Raw genomic sequence first — 15,896 nt, forward strand, 5'->3', positions numbered from 1 at the left:
ATTATCTCTTTTTCACCCTGAGCTCTGCACTGTGCCCTAGTCTTGACACACACCAGTTCAGGGATACCCAGCATGGCTGCATGGGTTTTGAGTTCTACCTCAGCCCATGCTGAGGACTCCAGATCATTTCCAAGCAGACATTCAACTGGTATAGCAGAAGAGAATACCACCTGTTTCAGGACAGTGACCCCTCCCCATTCCAAAGTTACTCTAGCCATGGGATATACTTTAGTCTGATTGTCCGCATTGGTGACTGGATAAGTTTGTCCAGTCAGGTATTGTCCTGGGGAAACCAGTATGTCTGTCACCATAGTGACACTGGCACCTGTGTCCCTCAGGGCCTCTACTCTAGTCCCACTAATAAAGAACTGATGCCTGTATTTTTGCATGTTAGGCGGCCAGGCAGCTACTGTGGCTAAGTCCACCCCACCCTCAGAGACTAATGTAGACCAGCTATTCCAGTGCTAACTGGAGTAGTAGTTGAAGTGGAACCTTTCTTGGGACAGGCAAGGCCTTGTCTCCAGTTTGGTGTCCATGCTGACTACAGCTGCGACACCAGGCCTTTTTGGGCTCAAAGTTTTTACCCTTGTACCCAAATGAAGATTTTGAAGAGGCCTTGGACCCACCCTCCTGTGCAGGTGTTTGGGGCCCTGTAGAAGGTTCTTTACTGTTGCCCTTGGATGTCTCAACACTCTTCCCCTGGGGAGGATTTGTGACCCCTTTTTTTTGGTCACCCCCTGTGGAAGTCTTGGTCACCCTTGTCTTGGCCCAGTGTTCTGCCTTCTTTCCCAATTCTTGGGGAGAAATTGGACCTAGGTCCACCAGATGCTGATGCAGTTTATTATTGAAACAATTACTTAAAAGGTGTTCCTTCATAAACAAATTATACAGCCCTTCATAATCATTTCCACCACTGCCATTAATCCAACCATCTAGTGTTTTGACTAAAAAGTCAACAAAATCAACCCAGGTGTGGCTCGAGGATTTTTGAGCCCCCCTGAACCTAATCCTGTACTCCTCAGTTGAGAATCCAAAGCCCTCAATCAGGGTAGCCTTCATGAGGTCATAGGATTCAGCATCTTTTCCAGAGAGTGTGATGAGTCTATCCCTACACTTTCCAGTGAACATTTCCCACAGGAGAGCACCCCAGTGAGATCTGTTTACTTTTCTGGTTGCACAAGCCCTCTCAAAAGCTGTGAATCATTTGGTGATGTCATCACCGTCTTCATATTTTGTTACAATACCTTTGGGGATTTTTAGCATGTCAGTATTCTCTCTGACCCTATTTAAGATTCTGCCAACATTGATGGGAGCTAAACCCATCTCTTGTCTTTCCCTCTCTATGGCTAGGAGCTGTCTCTCCAAAGCCAGTCTTTTGGCCATCCTGGCTAACAGGAGGTCATCTTCATTGAGGCTGCCCTCAATGCTTCCAGAGTTGCTGGTCTCCCCTGTGGGAGAACCAGCATCTCTAACTATCACTTGTGGAGTCAGGGTTTGAGGGACCCTGGCCTCCCTAACTACGACAGGAGGGAGGGAATTATCCTCCAGGTCACTACTTTCCCCCTCTGTAAGGTTATCTTCAGAGGGGTGGTCTCTTGCAAACTCTGCCAAAAGCTCCTGGAGTTGTACTTTGGTAGGGTTTGATCCAGTTTTTATATTTTTTATCTTACAGAGAGTCCTCAACTCTGACGTCCTTAGATGCAGGTAAGGGGTGAGGTTGAGTTCAACCACCATCTCTGTGCTAGACATTATTTTTCTAAAAGTTGGGATACTTTTTAAGAATCTAAAACTATTTCTAGAACTTAATCCAAACTTTTTCAAAACTTTTAAACTCTAAAAGAAATGCTATCAGGGATTTACACAAGGCCCTAGCAGGATTTAAAAATTTAGAAAAATAGCTCAAATTTCAATAATCAGTTTCTAATGACAATTTTTGGAATTTAGTTGTGTGATCAGGTATTGGCTGAGTAGTCCAGCAAATGCAAAGTCTTAGACCCCACCGCTGATCCACCAATGTAGGAAGTTGGCTCTGTATATACTATTTTAAAGTAAGAAATAGTGTGCACAGAGTCCAAAGGTTCCCCTTAGAGGTAAAATAGTGGCAAAAGTAGATAATTCTAATGCTCTATTTTGTGGTATTGTGGTCGAGCAGTAGGCTTATCAGAGGGTAGTGTTAAGCATTTGTTGTACACACAAAGGCAATAAATGAGGAACACACACTCAAAGATTTACTCCAGGCCAATTACGTTTTTTTATTGAAAAATGTATTTTCTTAGTTTATTTTAAGAACCACAGGTTCAAGATTTACATCAAACCCTTTAAATGTACGGTACTTCACTTAGATACTTTAGGAACTTTGAATGAAAACAATGTCATGTACAGTCTTTGTAAAAATGGCAATAAGCTATTTTCAAAGTGGACACTGTGCAAAAATCATCAGTTCCTGGGGGAGGTAAGTAAAGGTTAGATTAGGAGGTAAGTAAAACACTTACAAGTCTCAGTCCTGGGACATAGGCAGCCCACCGTTGGGGGTTCAGGGCAACCCCAAAGTTACCACACCAGCAGGTCAGGGCTGGTCAGGTGCAGAGGTCAAAGAGGTGCCCAAAACACATAGGCGCCTATGGAGAACTGGGGTGCTCTGATTCCAGTCTGCCAGCAGGTAAGTACCTGCATCCTCGGGGGCAGACCACGGGGGTTTTGTAGAGCACTGGGGGGAGGACACAAGTAGGCACACAAAACACACCCTCAGCGGCACAGGGGCGGCCGGGTGCAATGTGCAAAGCAGGCGTCGGGTTTTGTATAGGTCTCAATGGAGGGACCCGGTGGTCACTCTAGCAGTGCAGGCAGGCACAGGGGGGGCTTCTCAGGACAGCTACCACCTGCGCAAGGCAGAGGGTCGCCTGGGGGTCACTCCTATGTTGAAGTTCGGTTCCTTCAGGTCCTGGGGGCTGCGGGTGCAGTGTTGGTTCCAGGCGTCGGGCCCCTTGTTACAGGCAGTCGCGGTCAGGGGAAGCCTCTGGATTATCTCTGCAGGCGTCGCTGGTGGGGCTCAGGGGGGTCATCTCTGGTTACTCACAGGCTCGCAGTCATTGGGGAGTCCTCCCTGAGGTGTTCGTTTTCGTCAGGTCGAGCCGGGGGCTTCGGGTGCAGATCGTAGAGTCTCACGCTTCCGGCGGGAAACGTGAAGTCCTTGGAAGTTGCTTCTTTGTTGCAAAGAAGTATCTGGTTTTGAACAGGGCCGCTGTTCACGGGAGTTTCTTGGTCCTGTACTCCAGGGCAGTCCTCTGAGGCTTCAGAGGTCGCTGGTCCCTGTCGGATGCATCGCTGGAGCAGGTTTTCGAAGTTGGAGACAGGCCGGTAGGGCTGGGGCCAAAGCAGTTGTCGTCTTCCTCCTTCTCTGCAGGCTTGTAGGTCAGCAGTCCTTCTTTATTCAGGTTGCAGGAATCTGATTTCCTGGGATCTGGGGAGCCCCTAAATACTGAATTTAGTGGTGTGTTTAGGTCTGGGAGGGCAGTAGCCAATGGCTACTGTCCTTGAGGGTGGCTACACTCTCTTTGTGCCTCATTCCTGTGGGGAGGGAGGCACATCCCTAATCCTATTGGGGGAATCCTCCAAACTCAAGCTGGAGGATTTCTCAAGGCAGGGGTCACCTCAGCTCAGGACACCTTAGGGGCTGTCCTGACTGGTGGGTGACTCCTCCTTGTTTTTCTCATTATCTCCTCCAGCCTTGCCGCCAAAAGTGGGGGCAGTGGCCAGAGGGGCGGGCGTCTCCACTAGCTGGGATGCCATGGGGTGCTGTAACAAAAGGGGTGAGCCTTTGAGGCTCACCGCCAGGTGTTACAGTTCCTGCAGGGGGAGGTGAGAAGCAACTTCACCCAATACAGGCTTTGTTCCTGGCCGCAGAGTGACAAAGGCACTCTCCCCATGTGACCAGCAACATGTCTGGTGTGTGGCAGGCTGGCACAAACTGGTCAGCCTACACTAGAAGTCGGGTAGGTATTCAGGGGGCATCTCTAAGATGCCCTCTGGGTATATGTTACAATAATTTGTACACTGGCATCAGTGTGCATTTATTGTGCTGAGAAGTTTGATGCCAAACTTTCCAGTTTTCAGTGTAGCCATTATGGAACTGTGGAGTTTGTGTTTGACAAACTCCCAGACCATATACTCTTATGGTCACCCTGCACTTACAATGTCTAAGGTTTTGCTCAGACACTGTAGGGGCATAGTGCTCATGCACATATGCCCTCACCTGTGGTATAGTGCACCCTGCCTTAGGGGTCACTTACCTATGCCACAGGCAGTGTGAGGTTGGCATGGCACTCTGAGGACAGGGCCATGTCGACTTAGTCATTTTCTCCTCACTAGCACACACAAGCTGTGAGGCAGTGTGCATGTGCTGAGTGAGGGGTCCCCAGGGTGGCATAAGGCATGCTGCAGCCCTTAGAGACCTTCTCTGGCATCAGGGCCCTTGGTACCAGGGGTACTAGTTACAAGGGACTTCCCTGAGTGCCAGGGTTGTGCCAATTGTGGAGACAAAGGTACAGTTTAGGAAAAGAACACTGGTGCTGGGGCCTGGTTAGCAGGGTCCCAGCACACTTTCAAATCATAACTTAGCATCAGCAATGGCAAAAAGTTAGGGGGTAACCATGCCAAGGAGGCATTTCCTTACAATGAGTAATTCTGTAAACTTATTATAAGGCGAAGTACACAACGGCCCTCTCTTCTCCATAGTTCATGGGTGATGACACAAGAAGCTCATGCCATCTGAAGGGCAGAAGAATACAGAGGCATGGACTTGCTAACAGTATATTATGGGCTACTCCCCTTGGCATTCTTAGTAGCATAGGGTTCCCCTCAGGCATAGAGATAGCATACATGAAAAACTGGACAGAACAGATTTGTATTTCCCTAGCAGCCTTTGATGCCTTTGTTTGGGCATTTGCGGAGCACAGAACCAAGCTTGTCCTGCTATATTCGAATGGATATGCTGTCTGCAAGGCCTATCTGGATGTATCAGTGGTGCTTCACTAGGAAAAAAGACAGGATTTGGCTACTACTACTACTACTGTAAGATGATAAAGATTGATTAGGATGTGGTTGGTCACTGTCTTTAGTGACAATGTCACCAAAAGGCTTTAGATGTGAATGCAATCCAAAGTCATTACTAACGGCTTTGTTTAATTCAAGCACTACATTCAGCACTTTTGTTTTCCCAAATGAGATGACCTACATGTATCTCATGATGGGAGCAATCAAGATGGGGATGCACTAGTCTATTGTGCCATAGACCTCATGCTGAACGCCACTAATGAGGGCCAGTCAGCCAGAAACTGGTCTGCACTTGCATGTATTCACGCTCTGTGGGGACATACTATTTTAAGTTGGAATGCTACTTTTGTAGCAGGAACATGTCTTTTGCAATGTTGATCCCTATTTGAAGTGGCACAGTGAGCAAAAGAGCGATGGACTGGAATTCAGCCCAGAGTAGATATAGGTTAGGTTAATCTAACATTCCACCTGTCACATTTGAATTTTCTCATATGATGTATGTCATGCTGTTTGTTATCTGTATGAGTTGTAAACAATGCTTTTTCACAATTGTCAGAATGCAAGAATTAAAATCCGGCATACAGATGATATCTAATTACATAGGTCTTGTGAGCATGAGGCACATTGGTTCCCTCTGTAAAGTGATTATAGCATGGGATAAATAAGACAGGAACCAGACTGCTCCAATTAGGAAAGCAATTTGACCTTGTGACTGCTAATAATGTGGTAATAGCTTACTAAAGCAGTCATATGAGGACAGTTTTTTTCTCCATAAAATGACATCTTAAATGACAATCCACAAATATGTGTCTCCACCGCAAGTAATTTGCCACTTAATAAAAGTCTGCATACCCTCATTTCAAGCATACCAAAGTTAAAGGCATGTACGTTTGTCTCTGTTTCTACCTGTAGATCCGTGAAAAGGTGCTACTGACACTTGACCCAATAGCAAATCTGTTTCCCCCAGTCTCACTGGCACTGGAACTGCCCAGGAGGCTCTGAGAGGTATTACACCTGCAGGCAAGTTTGCCGCAAGAGAAAGCCTTTGGTCTGATGAAGGAATGTCTGGAATGTATGTACCCCTTTCAATAATCTACTTTATGCCTGTATGAATCCACTGTGTGGAGTAAGAGTATGATGTGTTTGGAGGTACTTTGTGATTGTCCTTTATATCCCTGCTGGATTTATCTATATCTTTCGACCTATCTGGCCAGGGAGCACAATACTGGGTGATCATTCTCTGGGTCTTCCTCTTGTTTTTATCTGGTATATCAGAGTTAGACCTTCATTATGGGTGGCCCTATAATTCTGATGGTACTGGCCTCATCAGCATCATAAACTTAAGAGGAATATCGCAGCTCTATTGCGTTTCACCAAAAAAGTATGCTAAATCTGACTCCCACATGTTATTCCCCCACATTTTTTAATCATTTTTCCCCCAGTTGGAATCACAGTGAAGTGACAGATATGACAGGCCACTCATTATGTGGGCCTTAGGAGTGCAGATGGAATCCAAGGAGACAGAGAAATTATTTACACTGTTGTATTATTTTTTAAAGCCTACCTTTCTGGGTTACGCCACTGAAAGGAAGGTCGGTTTTCGAAAATTTATCTGGGAGGCTTCCTCCTTCACTTTTTTCAGCCTTCTTGCTTCACTAGGAGTTAAAAACAAACTTGATCACAATTTTTTTTGTATATCACTGTTATATTTTCCATATTGAAACAGAAACAATCAATATTGGCTTTATTTCTACAGTTTTATTTGTTGTACTTGTTACCCTATAAAGATTCTATTCATGGTTCCCCACTCAGGATCCAAATTACATCTCCCCCAGCTTTCAACATTAGACCAACACCTGCCTTATGTTTCATGAGATAGTTTATACATTTTGATTTTTTGGCATTTTTTTTAAATCTGTCCTTAAGTGTTTTCTTAAAAGCTGTAGTTCACTTGTTCCTCATATATGCCTTATAGAAAACAGTTAGAAGTTTGCAAACGTACCCTACAGACTTTGTAACACCCCAAAGCATTAGGGTAGGGCAGAAATGAAAAGAATCATCAGAAAATGATGCCATGACTGCTCTAATGTACTTCTGATTGCCTCTCCCCTTTGGGCTGTTGACATCTAATCTCTAGAGAAGCTGGAACACATCTTCCTCTCTTGTGATCCTGAACTCCACTTGCCACAGAAGATTTTAATTTCCTTCCCCTCGTGGATTCTCATAGCCAGACTGCCTGTAAAGCTCCTCATCCCTTCTTCCTTCCTGAAGATCGTGATTACCTCTTTCCCTAAGTTTTCTCATCACCAATACATCTCAAATGATCCCAATGAGTTTTTCTTAGGGATCTTGATAACCTCCACATGAAGTTTCTAATCAGTACACCCACAAAGGACCATAAGCACCTCTCCCCCTAAAAGGAAACTAATACATTCCTAGAGGAGAATGTCAATCACCTAATCCCTTGAGAGTGTGGATCACCAGTCCACCATAATAAACCAGATTGCTTCAAACCCTTGACTACCTAGATCTTCTTTCCTAAAGGAGAAGCTTGATCCTTCTCTATACTTCCCAAAGTGGGGATTCTCATCACTGGGAAGGGACATGGCCCAAGTGGTGTCAGAAGATAGCTACAATTGAGAGGCTTAGTGGGTTAAGTTCTGTAATTTAAGAGTCATAACCACTTAGTCTAAGTGGAAATAGATTTGCTAAATGAAAGTGTGGGCCATATGGTTGAAAGATTTGAGGGATCTTTACTTAAAATCTCCACTAAATCATTTAATTTATTTTCATTTCACCCCCTGGAACAGTTCCTTGGAGCTGGTGTCATCAAAGCCAGGAAGGAAGCTTCTTCACCAGAAGGGTTGGCATGACTGCACAATAGGGTAAGGGATTTTTGAGGAGGCTCTTTTGCCACCAGATCACCTTATCTCCCAAGTAATACAGTCGATCTGTTTGTGTCGAAGGCAGAAATCCAGGTTAGATACTAGAGATGAGGAAGCTGGTACTGCACATTCACTGACACCTCTCAAGAGAGAAAACAGAGAAATCTCTCTGTTATCTCCATCGTAGGGTGCTGACAATTTCACCTATTGTCTTCACATCACAAAACTTTAAATGTCACCTGCTGTCTCCAAAGGTAATGAGAACACAGGTGACATCACCTATGATTTCCACAGCATTTGAACTATATCATTGTCTGCTTTTATCATAGCAAGGAACTCAGAATTTCAGTCACTAGCTCCATAGCAGGGGACTGAGAACATCATTCATTTGTTCCACAGACAAGGAATGACAAAGATATTATGTATCTCAGTTTATTTGCTAAATAAATAAATGATCATGGCTCAGCACTAAATTGTGCTTCTAATAATTGCCAGATATCTGCCCCAAAACCTCTGACAAAGGCCAAGCAACACAACAGAGAGCAAAGGAGGTCGTCCCCCTGCTTGGTGAGTGCCGAGTTGGCAAGTTTTCAAAACTTTTTCTTTTTCAGTCTAAAAATGTAATTGTAATTGGAAGAGTTAACTTGTTCATAGGTTTTTGTGTTGTACTTTTCACCCTTGCTTCTGGCCATGGCCTCCTCCCATGCCTCTATATTGCTTCCAATGCTGCCTCTGATTGTGCCTTACTAGTGCCATTTCTACCCACACAAATACCATTGCCTTTCTGCCAATTCATGTGAATTCATCTCCTCTGTCCATAATCTCTGCTTGTGTCTCCTAGCTAATACTGTTGCTCAAGACCTTTCCCACAACTTTGTAAATGCTTCCCTGTGTATGTATCTTCCACCTATGCCTCTCTAGCACTTTCCTGCCTCTGCATCCTTTGCCGTTTCTCATTAGTAAGCATTAATTACCTCTTCAAACCTTATGATCAACACATCATCCTTTTCCTTATGCCCTTCTTAGCACATGTCTGCACACTGTCCTTGCTCCTCAGCCATCCCTTACTCTATCTGTTCAGTTGTATTTTATAACAAGCATGTTATTCATCAAAACTAGTTCTTAATGCTAAAGACAAAAGTGACCACCAAAATTCTGTGCAATACAAGTGTGTAAATCTTTTGCAATATTTTGTTAAATGCTATGGTGGTGCACACATTCACAAATGGTTATGACAGAAACAATGAGCTTTGAACTTGCATGGTTTTCTGCCTGATATTAGAGAGTAGAATCTGATCTAAGTTAGCAGTTTTTATATATCTGGGAAGCCGAACTTTACAATCTTGATTCTCTAACTCTGGCCTCGTCGATCCAGTCTTTGTAGTTCCTTTTTACATGTGCTTTGTTTTGTACCTAAATCTTACCATGCCAAAGAACATCCTGATCACAGGCATCAGTACTCAAGTTATGCATCTTGCCAATTATTTGTGGATCTAAAGCAATAGACTTAAATTGAACAAAGAGTTTGTTTTTTAAACATCAGTTTTGAGCAATGGACAAATGACCACAAACCCAAAGTTCTGGGGATTTGTCCCAAACCAGGAAAACCTATAAATATTCTGTGATCGTATTGATATAGTTTCCCCAGCTCTTCTGGTTAGTTATTTTGTAGAGTTGATTTATTGCTTCTGGTGTGTGGGTACTCTTTTTGGCACTATGAAAATACAGGGTCTCTCGTTCTATTTGAACTGTTCATCAGCTTGAATTTACAAATGTTGTCTTTTTAGTATAGGTTAAATTAATCTTTTAAATATTGCAGTCATCTGCTGTTGGTGCTTTTAATGTGTTGCAAAGAAAATGATAATTAATGCCTATTTTGTTGTAGATCCTCTCTAAATTGGCAGTGAATGTGGTAATTGATAAAACATAATTGAGGAAATGGGCTTAAGCATCATAGAATAATTCTTTGTCTCTTTCTGTTTTCCAGTTTGAGTGGGCAATGCTTTTTGGAACTGTTAAATTTGCTTTTGTAGTGGGCACAAGACATGGCACTGCCACAGACTAGACAGATTTTTCTAGATCTGACTCCAAGAAATCTGACTAACAGGATGTTTTTCAGTTCAGTTGGTAAAACATTCTTGTTGGTCTAGGTCAAACTGTCCAAGTGAGAGGTTGTCTCTAGAATGTACCCTAGGCTATAAACTTTGGTAATTATAAGATTTTTTATAAGAAACGTACCATGTGTAGTTATGTCATCGCTGGTGTGATGGTCCTATGAGGATGACTTCTGGTTTACTAATTGATTTCCAGTGCAGCCTCTTGGCATGAATAACATTCAATGTTCTTGTTTTTCCAGTACCTGTATGAGAGCATTGTGGTCCTCTTCCTTTTAGAGGGTTTCTCTACCTATGCTCTTGATAATATTCTGAATATGAATTGTGGTGTGATCTCTTAAAGAAGAAAAGGGGGAGATAAGCATAAAACACGTCTTCATATTCATACCGCATCTCCATGCCACTCTATTCTTGTTCCACTGCTATGGCATATTTCAGTGTCCTACCAAATGACTACTGTTTCTTATAGGTAAGAGAAGATAAATTCATACGGTAAGCCTACCAGTTATTTTAACAGTTGAGAAACGTTTCCACTTATTGCCCAGTGAACATTCTTGAAAGATTGTGTTGCACTAAATCCTATAATTGGTGATGATCTGAAAGCAAAGACAATACTTCCATAATATGTTCCAATAGATCAAGGTTCTACCACCTAATCAGAAAAGTAATTGCTAACGTTTAATATTTTTTTACCTACCTCTCGAGAAAAATCTAAACAAACTATTGGATGCAGGAGATGAAGGGGGTGATTCTCACCCTGGCGGGCGGCGGAGGCCGCCCGCCAGAGTTCCCCCCTCCAAAATACCGCTCCGCGGTCGTGAGACCGCGGAGGGTATTCTGGCTTTTGCACTGGGCTGGCGGGCGGCCGCCAAAAGGCCGCCCGCCAGCCCAGTGCAAAAGAGCCTTCCCACGAGGACGCCGGCTCAGAATTGAGCCGGCGGAGTGGGAAGGTGCGACGGGTGCAGTGGCACCCGTCGCGTATTTCAGTGTCTGCAAAGCAGACACTGAAATACAAAGTGGGGCCCTCTTACGGGGGCCCCTGCAGTGCCCATGCCATTGGCATGGGCACTGCAGGGGCCCCCAGGGGCCCCACGACAACCCATACCGCCATCCTGTTCCTGGCGGGAGAACCGCCAGGAACAGGATGGCGGTATGGGCTGTCAGAATCCCCATGGCGGCGCAGCGAGCTGCGCCGCCATGGAGGATTCTAAAGGGCAGCGGAAAACCGGCGGGAGACCGCCGGTTTTCCGCATCTGACCGCGGCAAAACCGCCGCGGTCAGAATGCCCTGCGGGGCACCGCCAGCCTGTTGGCGGTGCTCCCGCCAACCCTGGCCCCGGCGGTCCATGACCGCCGGGGTCAGAATGACCCCCCAAGTGTCTGCCATTGAGGTTAGTACTATAAGGCTGTGTCTCACCAGAGAGCCTTTGCCATGGGTTAACATCTAGAGTAAGAGGCTGCAGTTTACAACATGCTTATTAGGGTCTGTGATGCTTAATTTATTTTCTTAAGATTGCTAAATTCCCTGTTAGCACAAGAACTATGTAGAGAGAAAAACTGAATACTTTGCTGGAGTATTTATGGTCTATCAATATGATGGAAAATGCTCTAGAGCATGATATGAAAATGCTTTTCTGAGGACTCTCTTCATCATCCAGGTATTACAGGGTAGGTTTCTTGGTGTTAGGAGTACCAATCAAAACATGCATGAGAGCAAAAAAAGTAAGAATGCTGTCCCTATTAAACTATCATTGGCACTTGGTGAACCAAACCCAATAGAGGATGAAAGTGGAGAGGGACACAAAAGATTGAAGGGGGCCCTAGTCTCCTGGTTACCTTGGGAGCAGAGAAAGAAGTGGGCTTCCACCTTTACCTGCGTGCTGTTGATCTTTAGATTCTTCTTAGATTAGGGGGTTTTAGTGTGTCTCTGTCCAATTTAAACATTGCCTGTTATGACATGGGAATGGATAGTCCACAGGAGCCTGATTTTCAGAATTTGTTTGACCTAGACCATATTGATGAGAGGTGAAAGTGACTTTGTATGGTTTCTCATCTGACTGTTGAGCTGAGCTCTCCAAACAGCAGCATTTGGTTATGCATATTCTTTTAACAGTCAAGACTATAACTTTTACTGCTTTAAGAATCCCATTTGGTTTACTAGAAATCAGGGTCAAAGCACATGGGTCCTACAACCTCCACAGGGCAAGGGGGGTAAGGCAGCCCTTCTGGTCCTCCAATAGGTGAGAGTCGGGTGGGGAATACTTTTTTGGGGGTTTTCAAATGTATTTTTCCACATCTCCTTCAATTCAATTGGATATTTTATTTGGTAAATTCCTTTGTTGAGATTCTTATGTTGGTTGACTAAGACCTAAGTGTTTTACGTCTGTCTACCCACAAGCTCATGTCAACACAATATACAGCATGTGAAGAGGGGCTCTGAATCAGCCCTTTGCCTGTAAGAGTGAGCTCTCTTTAAGCACTGGATTGATTAAATATTTGTCATGTTTTAGTATTAGTTCACTGCAATTTGTGGTTTTGTAGATCTCCTTCTGTTGTAACTTGTTTTAGTGAGTGTTTTATCTTTTGTTTTGCCGTTACTGCTGCCATTATTATTGAGTCTATTAAGCAGCATTAGCGCACATGAATGGTTGAATGAAGGGTACATATACACAATTATTTTAAGTGCAAACACTTGCAGTATTCAGCACTGTGGCTTTTCTCTTTGTAGTTATGATTTTATTATAGGCCTATTGAGAGCCCTTTGCCCAGGTGGAGCTATCTGAGGGGGCCTACGTCCCTTTCACAATAACTGTGCTGGTTCAGCACAGAACTGAGACCCTCTTTTAATGTGTTTCACAGTTTAAACTAGTCCAGTTACCCCGTGCTTAATTTGTAAATAAAAAGGTGCCAGTGCCCACAGCCCTCCTCTTAAACACACAGCTGCTGCAATTAAATGTGTGAGCACGGAATTCTAAGGTATCGTAATCCTAAAGCCATCTCGGGCCTCTTCAATCCATATAAAGCCACTCCCTGCCCCTTCAGCTCACTCTTGCAGCTTTCTGCCTTCTCCCTTAGTGACGCCTTTCCGTTTTTCTCTTCCACCGTCTTTCCTATGTGTGTCTTTTGGTTGCAGAAAATGCTTGAGGCAGAAAAATAAGCCCGGCCCTGAAAAATAAGTGCCGGTGCTCCACACCGGAAACAACAAGCACAAATTAGGCACTGCAGTTACCTCAGAATTTCTTCATGATTGTATATATTATTCAGACAGCACAGCTCAGAAACAGAAGGGTGTAACCTCTACTCACTGTTCCAGGCTTTGCCATCTGTAAATTAGCCCTAACTCTGAGAAATTCTGAGTCATTTTTATACATTGTAAGCAGTACAAAATGCATAAACGTAGATGCTCGTTCTGCTTTGCAGTGCTATGTACAAACATTAAAATAGCAAAATCCACAGCAAGATTGTCCCAACCGGCCAGTCTGCGTTTTAGCAACCTGCCTACTTCACACAGGGTGACAACAGAATTAAAAAAGAAAACATACTTTGTGCTAATAGTCTCCATGTATCAATTTTGCCAGTATCAGAAGAGTACACAATTGTTACTTTGTTGTTTTATGTTACTGATGCAACTGCAATAAACGTGTAGCAAAATAATGTGAAATGAGGTAGCAGCAAATTACAAAAAAAGACAAAAACATGCATTGTTTAAAAGTGCATGAGAAGCGATGTAGCTGGTTTAAATGTTTTGCATGGAGTGCAAAAACTCAGCCACTGCAGCTATTGATGGCTATCTGGTGCTCTTTGAAGACACAGGGGGTCATTATGACCCTGGCGGTCAGGGTTCATATGGCGGTAGTACCGCCAACAGGCTGGCGGTACATACCTCCATATTATGAGATTAGCGGGTTGGCTTCAGCCAACCCTCCACTTCTCTGCTCATACTGCCATGGTGGTATGAGCAGCCGGGCCGGAGATGTCTATCTCCAGCTCAGCGGCCCACAGAGTATCACCCATGGCATTATGAGCCGGCCTAGCAATGCCACAAACACCATGGCGGTAGGACCTACCGGTGACAGGGAATTCCTTCCCTGTCACTGGTAGGCAGCTCCGCCACCTCTGCAACACTCACCTGATGCCCCCCTCCATCCAAACTCACCCCTCACCTGCCCCCCCATACACACACTACCCCCCACCCCGATACACAAACTAACGCCCACCCCCTCCAATCCACAAACACACACTCCACCCCCTCCGATCCTTGAACGCCCCCCACCCCCTCCGATCCACAAGCACACACCCCCACCCCCATACACGCACACACCTGCAGACACGCACATACCACACAACTGACCCCACAGCCACACATGCACACATCACCCCCACCCCCACCAGTCACAGCGCCCCTAACTCCCCTACCTGCATACACAGAGACAGACACTCACATGCACCACGCATACACCCATTCACTAACACTGCCAAACACACATTCATACACACACTGCATACACACCCTCATACACACACTGCAGACATGCATTCACTCACACACATACAACCACACAAACTACACAACACACAGATGTATTCACACACTCACTCACACACTCAGACACACACACACAACATCTACGCCCCCTACCCCCCTGTCGGATGCCCGAATTACCTTGTCCGGTAGGGAAGGGGCGCTGCTACTGCCAGCAGTGCGCTGCCAGCAGTACACCGCCAGGTCATATTTCTGGTCAAAATACAGATGCTGGTGTTCTACTGACATGGCGGTGCTGGTGGTAGCACCAGCTTACCACCGTCCGCCAGCATGATCACTGCCAGATTTCCGCCCTTCTTGTGGCGAAAGTCCGGCAGTGATCATAATATGGCAGACGAATGGTAGCCACGGTGACGGTATTTTGGTGGCCGTCAGTGTGGCGGTAGGCGGGTTTTATCACCAATGTCAAAATGACCACCACAGTGTCTTAGTGAAAAATAGGTGTACATTTCAATGAAACGTGAGGGAAGCCCCTTTTGGTATTCAGTGCCCTTGGTAGTCACTCATTTCTCTTGGCACAGTATTCAAGATAAAACAGTTCTCCTGTCATTGTGTTTTTATGTGCACTATTTGTGCTGTGAAACAGTGTCAGACATTGACATGCTTACTCCTCCGGGACACTGATAACAGTAGTTAGTTCTGTGGCACATAACCGTTCTAGTCTGCAGCCGCAGTTTATAGCTGACACAAATAATAATCCAGACTCATAAAAAGGCCTCTGTTGCGACACACACAATTATCCCAGGGAGATGCATGTGTTTCTGATCAAAACAAAAATGTACTAGTGCGATTTTCCAGAACAAAGTATTCTGGAATAATGTGGGAAGTCACAGAGTTGCTATCCCCTCTGCAGACTAAGGCGGGTCAGATCTTCCTTTATAAGCGCTCTGACAGAACACTATAAATGAACTCGAGGACCCTCAATATGTATTTTCAGATCTGTCAAAACTAATGTGCTATTAAAGCAAACTTTCCAAATTATTAACTGTGTTTATAAAAAAATTAAGGTGCTTATATTTCATTCCCTTTCCCTCTCTATAAGTCAATGCACAGGTGGAAGCCCACCAATCTCACTTAGTTGGTCTGGCTGCCACTGAAAATCAACCCACACACAATGTTCATAAAGTTGTGTGTGGGTTGTCCCCCCAGTTTCTCAAAAGTGAGCGGCCTTGTTATGACTTTTTAGCCTTGGTTCGTCCTCCCTGTCCGCCTTCAAAATGCAGCCGCTGCTTTCTGATTCTGGCCCCTACCTTTTCCAATGGATTTCGTGAACAGCTTCCTCCTATCAGAGGTTTCAGGAGCA

This window comes from Pleurodeles waltl, chromosome 5 (assembly GCF_031143425.1).
Source record: "Pleurodeles waltl isolate 20211129_DDA chromosome 5, aPleWal1.hap1.20221129, whole genome shotgun sequence".
NCBI lineage: Eukaryota > Metazoa > Chordata > Amphibia > Caudata > Salamandridae > Pleurodeles > Pleurodeles waltl.